Raw genomic sequence first — 11,134 nt, forward strand, 5'->3', positions numbered from 1 at the left:
AAATTGGAGACCCACTGACGTGCACTTCTTCAAATCCCCTCCCCTCAACGTCAAAATATATTGTATGTAACTGTCCTCTGCACCAGCTCACAAAACCAAGATTCTTTCCACAAACAGCCTATCCTGTTTGCGAGGAGTGGTGGCCCTCCCTTAGGTGTCCCTTCCTCTTCCCCTTCCTAAGTTACAAGTCCACCCACCCCCGCTCCTGGTTCACGCCCTTTTGCCTACTTGCTTCATCAGATGTGCTCCATCTGTGGCATAATCACTCTCTTCCATCCTGCTGGTGCTTCTCCTCACCAGAACGTGGTTCTTCTAAAATTATTTCCCCTCCAAAGATGTTTGTTGTGACATTCAGGAGACAATATTTCTTTCTTTTTTGTGGCTAAGTAATATTTCAGCGTGTGTGTGTGTGTGTGTGTGTGTGTGTGTGTGTGTGTGTGTATGTATACACACACCACATCTTTTTCTTTTTGCCACACCATGCGCGGGATCTTAGTTCCCTGACCAGGGATCGAATCCATGCCCCCTACAGTGGAAGCACGGAGTCTTAACCACTGGACCGCCAGGGAAGTCCCTATACCACATCTTCTTAAGCCAGTCATCTGTTGATGGGCACTTGCGTTGCTTTCATGTCTTAGCTATTATAAGTAAAACACCTGAAATTAACACAATATTGTAAGTCAACTATACTTCAATAAAAAAAATTTAGGACACCCAAGTGTCAGTCAGTAGGAGAGTCATTAAATAAAATGCTATGTCCATACAATGTATATAACATAACTATTAAGGTACAAAACAAAACAAAAATAATAAGACAGATTTATATATCTAAAATAGTGCTAGGTGAAAAAAAGTGGTAAAGAGCAGTGTATATCATATGATCCCATTTTTGTAAAAGAATTGTTTGTGATGGTATGTCAGTACATATGTAGGAAAAATCTTGAAGAACATAGACCAAACTGTTAATAGTCATTATCTTTGAGGAGTGGAATTTGGAGGGCTTTCATCTATGTTGTACATTCCTGAATTTGAATGTTTAGAAGTATGTAATATTGATGATAATATAATCAGAAAAGATTTACATATAATAAACGTCCCTTAATTCTACTAATATAATCCTCTGTGCTCCCCATTCATTTTCACCAACATTTGTCAACCGATAAGTATACAGGGCCAAGCTGGACAAATAAAACAGCCCCTGGGGGAATTCTGTGGCAGTCCAGTGGTTTGGACTCTGTGCTTTCACTGCCAAGGGCACGGGTTCAATCCCTGGTTGGGGAACTAAGATCCCACAAGCCTTGCGGCGTGGCCGAAAAAAAACAGCACTTGGGTTCAAAAGGTTTACGGTCTGATAGAGGATATAAGATGGACCTACCAAAATATAATCCAGGGCAGAATGTGACAAGTTCTACAGAGCTTTTGGTTCATTTGGGCGAATTACTGAACCTTTGCAAGCATGCTTCCTTCTCTAAAAGTGGAGATTTTAATAACCACCAAAACACAATGGGAAATGTACATGGGTAGTGCCTTAGGTGGGTGCCTGGCACAGAGGAGACGAAATGCCACGAGGCAGGGAGCGGCCTGGGGACTCAATACGGAGAGCCGCACATCTGCTGGGTGGGCCTGGCCACGTGGGTGCCAGTTGAGATGGGCAGGACACCGACAGCTGTGTCCCAAATGCTCACGGCCGAGAGGCACCCACCCGTCACAGAATGCAAGCTCCTGTGATTCACAGCGCTGGGGTGAGGTGGGGCAAGGACAGACCTCTGCAGGCGCAGCAAGAGACTGCAGAGTTGGGAAAGGCATGGGCCCTTCTCAAGGAGTGAATGAAGGGCGGTCACGTCAGCTGAAGAGCAGGACTGAGGTCCACAGCTTTTGAGAGGGACCATTGGGAAAGATTGGATTAAGACTGCAGAGAAACCTGCTTCCTGGCTCATGGGTCCATGCTTACGGTGGAGTTGGAGGCGAGAGAATGGTCATCAGTGCACTCCTTCTGGAAAGTTCATCTGGTGTGCTGGGGTTGGTGCTGGGAGGTGGTCATGTTTGGTCTCATCCTACGCTACTGTTCAGCCCCTTAGAACCCAGCTTTTGATTCTACCGCACTCAAAACTACTTTCTTGAGTGTCACCAATAATCTTTTCTTTGCCAGATTAGGTGACTTTTTATAAGTCCCTGCGATCCTGTGCATAGTTAGACTATTGGATAGTGGTTAAGAGCACATTTCTGGAGGCAGAGGAACATGACTTTTTTTTTTTTTTTTTTTTTTTATTTATTTATTTTCGGCTGTGTTGGGTCTTCACTCCTTCTGTTTTTGTGCCAGTACCATACTGTCTTGGTTACTGTAGCTTTGTAGTATAGTCTGAAGTCAGGGAGCCTGATTCCTCCAGGAACATGACTTTTTTAAGCTCTTTGTGCTTCAGTTTCTTCGTATGAAAATTGGGAATAAATTGGGAATAATAGTCCCTCCATCACAGGGTTCCTGGGAGAGGTAAAGAAATTAATCAAGGAAAAATCCCCGGCACACAGTAAGCTCTGCTTAAGGGTCAGCCATGGCCACGAAATACATCCTTTCTTCCCCTCCCACCCTCCTCCGTTGTCTCTTCATCCCTCCCTCCCTTTATTCCCAAAACACTGAGCTTAGCTTCTACTATCCCCCAGCCACTGAGGTGGGTGCTCAAGGATAAAATGATAAAATGCCTGTCCTTAGGGAGCCCCCATCCAGAGTGGGGCACGGGCTAGTCAATTAATAAGTGATAAGAGCCTTGAAAGAGGGAAGCAGAGGATGGCTTGGCCCTTTGGGAGCACAGAGCAGGAGGTCCACCCCAGCCATGAGTGGGGCTGATTCAGACACACATCTCAGAGTTGGTGAGATGGGGCAGTGTGAGCGTGCGCCCAGAGGGCTGCATGAGCAGGACTTGGAAGGGGAAATGCAAGCGTGTCTGAAAGACGAGTGCTGGGTCAGAGGGGGGCTTGGCTCTTGAAGAGCTGGGAAGGGAGACAGAGCTCATCAGAAAGGGTCCCGTTGGTGATCCTAAGCAAGTTAGACCTTATATTGAAGGCAGTGGGAAATCCTCTGGAGAGCTTTTGTAAGCAGGTAGGGTGGAGGGCAGTGGCTGAGGTGTTAAGAGCTGCATTCTAGAAGAACCGTCCTCTTCTCTCTGTTTTTCCCAGTACTGTTTGGTCCAGGTTTGCCTCTTCCTTGGACTGCTCTTTGTCTGGCTTCTTTGGTAGCTCTACTTCCATCACCTTCACTCAACAAGGAATTTTTATTGAGTCCCTACTGTATGCCAGGCCCTGTGCAAGTAACCAGGACTGAGATAAGGACCACGATGGCCCACTTCATTGTGTTCATTGCTTTCTGGACATTTCATGAGTATCCACACCTTCTGCTTTTGATCCTCTGAAAACAGCTTTGTCTTTCCTCTTCTTGTTTTGAGCAAGAAAGTTCACATTTTATTTTACATATATTTGTATATATAGACACATGGAGAGAATCTTAACCTTACTCAGTTTACACAGTCACTTATTTTTAAAATTTAAATAAACTTTTAAATTTTAGGATAGTTTTACATTTACAGAAAAGTTGCAAAGACAGTACACAGAGTTTCTGTGTACCCCACGCCTAGTTTCTCCTGTCGTTAGCATCTTATATGATTATGGTACATTTGTCGCAACAGACCAATATTGATACATTATTATCAATTAAACACCATACTTTATTCAGTTTTCATTAGGGAGGAGGATGTTTGTGTCTCGAGTGGGGGCTTTTCTGCTTCACTCATTCCGTTTGATCTAGGGACATCTGTCAAGACCTAAATGTGCTTTGGCAGACCTGGAGCAGCAAGAATTAATGTTGGTGTATACACAATCTGTCACTGGAAAGAGAAACTTGATGATAATGATGAGATTTTAATAAAAGAGGTGGGGAGTAAGAACAAAAGGTTGATGTGACCAGAAAACCCACCCTCATCGTCTTCTCAAAATATTGATGGAGTACTTGATACTGCTGGGCTCTTCACTTAGGGTGTTCACGAAGGGAGAAGTTGAAAGAACTCAAAAGCAGAAGTGGAGCAGTGAGAATTCCAAGAGTCCTCTCCAGCACCATTGCACTCCTGACCTTTGGCTTTGGTTCCCTCATCCATGAAATAAGGGGCCCTTCCACCTGTAGAGTGCTCTGGGTTTTTTGATGTCTTGGCCCATCATCTGGGGGACACTGACGTCAGGAAACACAGGAAGATGTTTCAACTGATGGAAAGACCGAGGTTTTCAGATAACTGGTCTGCAAGCTGTGACTGACTCAAGAAGGGAATTTGCAGAGGACTGCAGGGACCTTGCCTTGTCCCTGTTTCTGGGTAGTCAGGGGTGCTATTGAAAGGATATGGTCCCATTCATCATGATGAAATGAGTTTCAGTTTGGTTTAGCTGGGCCACCATGTACAGTTGCACAGGTTGTCCACTGCTCAAGGGTAGTTGGCCATATGACCAAGTGAGCCTGGAATCCAGCCCTACCTCCTCTTATGTAGCTCTGTGCCCTGATTTGAGGCTGCATCAGCCCACAGGAAGAGTGCGTTCAGCAAACTTTTGCATCCAGAAGGCTGCCATTTTCTAATGGGTACTGAGGCATTGTATAGACTAACACTTTAAGCTTTTGTTTGAAACGAGAAATGATAGTACAGATGGACAAGAACTTCTGCAGTGGGGATGCGCGCAGTGGGGTAGGAGTAAGTCAGGGCAAGTGGGTTACGGGGCTCAGGATTTAGCGAACCGGAGCAGGAGAACCAGGAGACCGATGATAGCTGCTTCCTGCGGCCCATGTCACCTGTGTCTGCGCTGATCGGAAAAGGCAGCTTGCTGTCCCCTCAGGAGCTCTACACCTCAGTTTAAAACTAGGACAGGCTCATATCAGATCTGACCTTGTGTAGAGGAATCCTTTTGTGTATTTCTTCATCCAAATCCTTTGCTTGAGAAATGTTTCTTTTACAACACCCCTTCCGCTTTAGCCTTTTTGTGTATTTCATGTTGATTATTTTGGACAAAACTGATTCCCAGCCCCTGATGTTGTCCTAGGTCTTGAGCCATGTCCAGGGTTTCACGGTATGTCCACACACGGGATTTCACTGCAGCCTTGATGGGTTGAAGCCATCTGCGGCCGTACGAGTGCAGTGGTGCTCATTGACGCCAGAGGAAAGGGTCACAGCCAGCGCCTTGAGTGGCCCTCCCGGCCTACTGCGGGAAACAGCCTAGAGGTGAGTGAAGTCCATGACAGTGAGAGTAGTAACAATAATCCTAGCTCTGCTAGTTGAGTGTTCGCTCTGTTAGGGACTGTTCTGAGGGTTCCGCAAGCATGATTTAATCCTTAAAGCCACCGTAAGAGAAAGGTACTGTTATTCTTCTCCCCATTTGAGAGCTGAGAAAACTGAGGCTCAGAGAGGCTCAAGCACCCCAGAGGGTGGTTTGTGCATCTGGGAAGTGCATGCTGTCTGGTAGGTTTGCTAGGTGGAAGCACTTGATGACCGATCATCTCCATTTCGAAATAAAGATTTGAGTCAGCGTGGATGGCAAAGGGAAGAACCAGGGAAGAGCTGCCCGGAGCCCTGTGCCCTCACAGGGCAGGGCCGGGAGAGCAGACTGGGCCCCTGATAGCCAGTTTCTGGGCTTGGGCAGAGGGCCGGATCCTCGGACCGCTTTCCACGTGGGCTAAACTTCTGGTTTGCGGTGACTGTCCTGACCTGGTGTCAATTCCATTTTCATTTTCATCTTTTATGGTTACTGGCTTTGTGGAAAAACCTGTGATGGCTCATTTGATTTTAATTAAGTAGCTCGTTTTTCTTGTTTGCCTGGCATGGGCACTGGACTGTTGGCAAGTATAACCCAAGTGTGCGCCACGCTTTATGTGATCCCAGCTGCCTGGTCTATGATCGGCCGACATTCTGTGGCCTGAAGGCCAGGCCCTGTGTGTCTGGCTTTTCTAGAAATGCTGATCGCTTTCCACTACTCCAATATTGGTGGTCATTTTGACTTACTGTCTTAAACTTTATTTCCAAGCAAATGTTTCAAGAGAAAGCAAGAGGCTGCGTGGCGGCCAGATGAGGTCTTTGAGGTGACTATTACCCAGGTTTTTGGTGAGCCCACGAAGCCACGGGCCATGTTCTCTGACGTCATAGGAATCCCTTCCCACACCATGTGTCACGCCTTGAATCACCTGAGGGACCAGTGGTTAGAGGGTTTTCAAAGCCCGTACATTGTCTTACAGAGGTTATGCAAGAGAGGCAAACCAAGGGCCTGAGGGAAAAATGATAACAATAGTGTGTGTGTGTGTGTGTGTGTGTGTGTGTGTGTGTGTGTGTGTGAGAGAAAAGGAGAGGACGGCAATATGAAGCACATTATATCCCATTCTAGACTATTCTTTTGGCCAGGGGTCAGCAAATATTTTCTGTAAAGTAAACATTTTAGGCTTTGCAGGCCAAGAGGCCAATTGAGGGCATTATGTAGGTCCTTATAGAATAAGAGAAAAGCACATTACACAATTATTTCATTGATAACATTTAAAATATAATCATCAAATGCAGTTTTTTTTTTTTTTTTTTTTTTTAGGCGGACTCTCAACCACTGCGCCACCAGGGAAGCCCCTGAAATGCAGTTTTTTGTACTATAGGTCTAATAATGAGAAGAATGGGATTCTTTGGTGGGGGGATGCTAACTTTTTGCCTCATTGGAGTTTACAGTTAGTGTTCTGTCTCATCAGATCGATGGCAAATGTTCATCTGTGAAAATCATTCTCTACTCCCTGGGCAGATTTGGCCCACACGCTGGAGTTTGCTGACTCCTGCTTGTGGCTAAACCTTCCAGGGCCTTCTCTGTGAGAGCTTAAAATCCAATTGACTTATCAGAGCAAATCAGGAAATTAAATTTTCCTGCCTCATGCTTCTGCTCATCCATTCACTCACTCATTCAGTGGACATTCATTGAGCTTATAATACGTGCCGGGTACTGGCCGAGGTTCAGGGACACCCAGGAGGGAGATGCACAGTCTGTGGCCACTGCTTGGTGAGGGACCCATGCCCACCTCGCCATGTGCTGTCCCGGAAATGTGTGGAACAAAGACGAAGCGGTGCAGATGTTATTCAACTACATCCATGAATTCTATGAGAAAAAATGAGTTTGTGCAATCCTAAATCAAGTACACATTTGTGGCAAAGTTGAAGAAAAGACACTAAAATTTTTTAAGGAAAAGGAAAAATTTCCCCATTTCTCCCTCATTTCCCCCCAGTTCTGCTTCCCAGAGCTCACTGCTCTTAACATTTTGCTGAGGATCCTTTTAGCCACCCCTCACCCACCCTCACGTACACACAGATAAACCCAAATTAACAAAAATGCACCGGATCGATCTGGCTCGGGTTATATTTAAATCATTTTATAAATGACTTTTTCCTCCACGCCCCCATTTCAGTTTTGAAATTTTACAGCATAGTCAATAAATGATTTGGCAACAGTTACGAAATCACAAGTTCTCTTCTTCCCACATAAGCTTTTGCAAACCACAGGCAAGGTTCTGCTGATGGTAAAGCGGCCAGTTTTAGGAAGTTGGTTAGTTTCTTTGTCCATGTGCGCCCGTAGCACAGCGGGTGCCCCTCCGCAGCACTGCAGGTTCTAGAATGAGCAGTTAGGAAGGACAACCCCAGAAGAGTGGTAAGCTCGTTCTATTCTTTTAACAAAGCTTTCCAAGAAAATAGAGGATTTCTGACCCCGAAATAGGGTTTGGTGGCAAATGGTGTGACCGAAGAAAGTGATGGATGGGCAAATCAATATAAAAAGGCGAAGTCTTGGGGCAACTCTAAATGTAGACAGAGTGGTCCAGTGTGCAGGAAATTTCAAAAATCAAATGCAGTGATCTTATCATTTTCAAGAGGAAAAGAAGCAAATTCCAAGTTAGGAATTGAACTGGGGTATGACTTTCTGGTCCTGCCAGAAATGGTATTCTCACCTAGAGTGAAAGGGCTGGGGGTAAAGCAGGTGGGGAGGTGTTTGTCCTTTGCTCTTTGCACAGAAAAGGACAGCCTCTCTTGGCTCACTCCGGGTCGCTTGCTAGTGCCTGGGCAAAGTCCAAACTTCATCTACTACCAGGAGCTTAATGTGTATTCATAATTGCTACTTTTCTTGTTCAGAGTTTTTAAGTAAAGAGGTTACTATTTCCGTAATCATATTCTATAGTGTTTAGACATAGCAGGTGGTCAGCTTTTGTTAGCGTCAGGAACTGTCAGATTGAAAATTTTTCAATCTTTACAATTTTTTAAAAATGGTATGTTTTCTAGAAAATTGAATGAGATTTAAGAGCCATTGCAAAGACTGATTTCAAGAGACTCCCATCCCACATTTACCTTAGTATCTTTTTTTCCACGCTCATTTAGTGCTTATTGAAGTTCTTGGAGTTATTTTTTTTTACCAGTATTTAATGTATATATAAGTTCTTGAAGTTCATTTTTTGTATCCAGTGAATGCACATTATAGACCTTGAAAGTAAATTAAGTCTACCCTGAAATCGATGCTTTACAAAATGACTGCAAGGGCTCATAAGGAATTAGGCCAGCAGGTCCAGTGACATAGATGGAATTGCATTTGAACGTATCCAATTTTGACTTGATATTTGTAAACTGCTGTGATAGCCAATATAATTGTATTATAAGAAAGTGGAAATAAGATAAAATAAAACTAAACTGGGAAAATGCCCCCCCCCCACGCCCCGTCATTGATGGAGGGTGGAAGGCAAGGACCTAGCCGACTCCTGGCCTCGGGGAGAGAGGTTCTTAGCCTTGACTGTATACTAGAATCACAGAGTGAGCTTTAAAAAATCCCGCTGTCCAGGCTGAACCACAGACTAATGGAATCAGCATCTCTGGAGTGGGCTGGGGCATTCGTAGCTTTTCAACTTCCCAGGTATCTCAATGGGCAGCTGAAGTTGAGGGCCACTGTCTTCGGGCAGCATCTGAACAGCTCTTTTGGTCCTTTCCTTAAGGAGCACAGACTTTTTTAGGGGCTGACAAGGCCTCCAGGAAGACCCAAAGCTTATTCATTAGCCCCTTAGCTTGATTCCAGAAAGCAAAATCAAAGTTCCTTGTATGCCTTATCTGAAAAGCCGAGGCAGTGGATCAGGGCGAGGGCACTTGATCAAGTCCATTTTTCATTCTGCTTCTCATTCTTCCATGTAATAGTCCTGCAAACTGCACGGGGGTTGATGAGAGAGAAGGCAGTCCCATGGAAACCCAGACTGACAGTATCAGGGTATGTCTCACAGGGGAGGACGTCATGACCCAGGGTCAGGCTTGGAAACTCAGTTGGATATTATTTGTGTGTCTCAGCATCACCTCTGGGGTCTACTGAGGGGGATGTCATTCCAGTGAAGTACCATTTGAGTTCAACTGAGTTACTAAATGGAGTTGAGGGATTTGTTTTTTTTTAAAGTATTATCCCCAATTTAGAACTATTCAGGGCTATGCAGACACAGTACATTTAAACGCATAACCCATGGTTCTCGATCGGCATTAGCAATACAGGCTGTGGTGACTCTTCAGGTGGTTACAAAGAGCCACTAGCTGGTGAATATGTCTAGAATCAGTGGATTTCCGGTTGCTCTGTGGAATTACAGAGCACCTGGAAGTGCTCTCTGTTAGACTGATCAGTGGAAAGGCAAGGTGGGTAATACCCCCAGCATTTAATTCCAGAAGGTTCCAGGTATGGCTTTGGTGTTTCTGCCAAAAATTGAAACCAGATCACTGCCAACCAGCCACTTGGTACCAATTTGTTAACTACGTGGGTACCTCTAGGCTCAATTTTCCGGTCTGCCACCTACCATCTAAGTGACCTTGGGTAGATGAGCCTCTGAGCCTCAGGTTCCATGTCTGTAAAATGGGGGCTTATGATAGCACCCACCTCACTGATTTTTATGAAGCTCAGACAAGAAAATGCATGACTTGTGCTCCCAGTGTTTGCTTCATGTTAAAGCACTCAACAAACGCACGCTACCGTATTTCCTGGAATTCAAACAGCATAATTTTTCATATTTTTATGTGTATGAAATCGATACGTGCATTTAATGTGGTAGTGGTTTCTTTTGTCTTCCAAAGCTGTTAGTGAATCCATCAAACGTGGAATGGATCAAGTCAAATATCTATTATTAACTGTAAATTTCATGTAAGGTGACAGATTCTGTGTGGCCAGCCATTTCTTTATTAATTTACTTTCATAATATCAATAATATCAATATATCAATATACATAATATCAGTATATCAACTGCAAGCACATCAGAGCCCATGAAAAATTAGAAATATTTCCAGTTTGGCAAACATTTAGTTCTGGTGGAATCCTGCGTCATGCTCAAACAGCAAAGTCATTCAGTTGGACGGACTCATCACATTTTACAATCAATAGGTACCCTTGATCCTTTCATGTCAGGGGGGCATCAGCAGGCTCTATTCTGAGGAAGGGGTGCAACTGGGGAGGTGGTGTGAGGCAAATCACCTCTTAGCAAAGGAAGCTTTCGAAGAGGGAGGAGGGAGGGGGCAGCTTTGCAACATCGCTGCTTGCAGGCTAGGAAAGGGGTGTGAAAAGATAAAAAGCTGTCTGTTCCAGGAAGGCAGCTTTAGATGCCTCACAGACCACCTTCACCCTAGATTGTGTTATGGTAAAACCCGCAGGGTTTAGTTTAGCCTTGCATGGTGGGGTTTGCTGCCTCTGCACCCTGCACTTGTGGTCTCTGCCCTGCCTACAGCTCTCGCCCCATGGGCTGGGCTCTGAGCGTGGCTCCTGGGCTCACTCTGACTCCCAGGGTGCACTCAGCTAAGGCAGGCTTTATTGAGCTGTTCCTGAAACTGCACTGGCCTTTCGCAGTTATGTTTTTGGTGTCCACTGGGGCCCAAGGTGAAAAGGAAGATGTGGGTGGGGACTGAGATAGGTTATTTTCGTTGTGCCGTTTGGTTCCCTCAGAGCCCGAAGGAGAGGTTGGGCTTATCGTATACCATGGACCCAACCAAAGATCTGATTTGCCGTGGAAACCAGAAAAACAGTTGTGAAATTACTTCCTCAGTAGCCTGCAATGCTATATATTCGGCAGGGTGCAGGAAGTGAAGCAAATTTCT

The 11,134-nt window shown here is 45.1% G+C and overlaps 1 protein-coding gene across 8 annotated transcripts in view; it reads left to right on the forward strand.

The window, feature by feature from the left end:
* The window catches only part of LOC112409742 (toll-like receptor 8), a 144,202-nt gene that overhangs the window by 37,130 nt on the left and 95,938 nt on the right, over positions 1 to 11,134 (forward strand). For 4 of the 8 annotated variants that reach the window (XM_024760044.1, XM_024760045.1, XM_024760048.1 and 1 more), the window contains exon 2: positions 5,068 to 5,246. The gene's annotated coding sequence lies outside the window, so the exon portion shown is untranslated. Of the gene's footprint in view, positions 1 to 5,067; positions 5,247 to 7,544; positions 7,690 to 11,134 lie in introns of those variants that run through there. The other 4 variants (XM_024760041.1, XM_024760040.1, XM_024760049.1 and 1 more) reach the window with 3 other exon arrangements.

Source organism: Neophocaena asiaeorientalis, unplaced genomic scaffold (assembly GCF_003031525.2).
Source record: "Neophocaena asiaeorientalis asiaeorientalis breed wild unplaced genomic scaffold, Neophocaena_asiaeorientalis_V1.1 scaffold295, whole genome shotgun sequence".
In the NCBI taxonomy this organism is placed as follows: domain Eukaryota; kingdom Metazoa; phylum Chordata; class Mammalia; order Artiodactyla; family Phocoenidae; genus Neophocaena; species Neophocaena asiaeorientalis.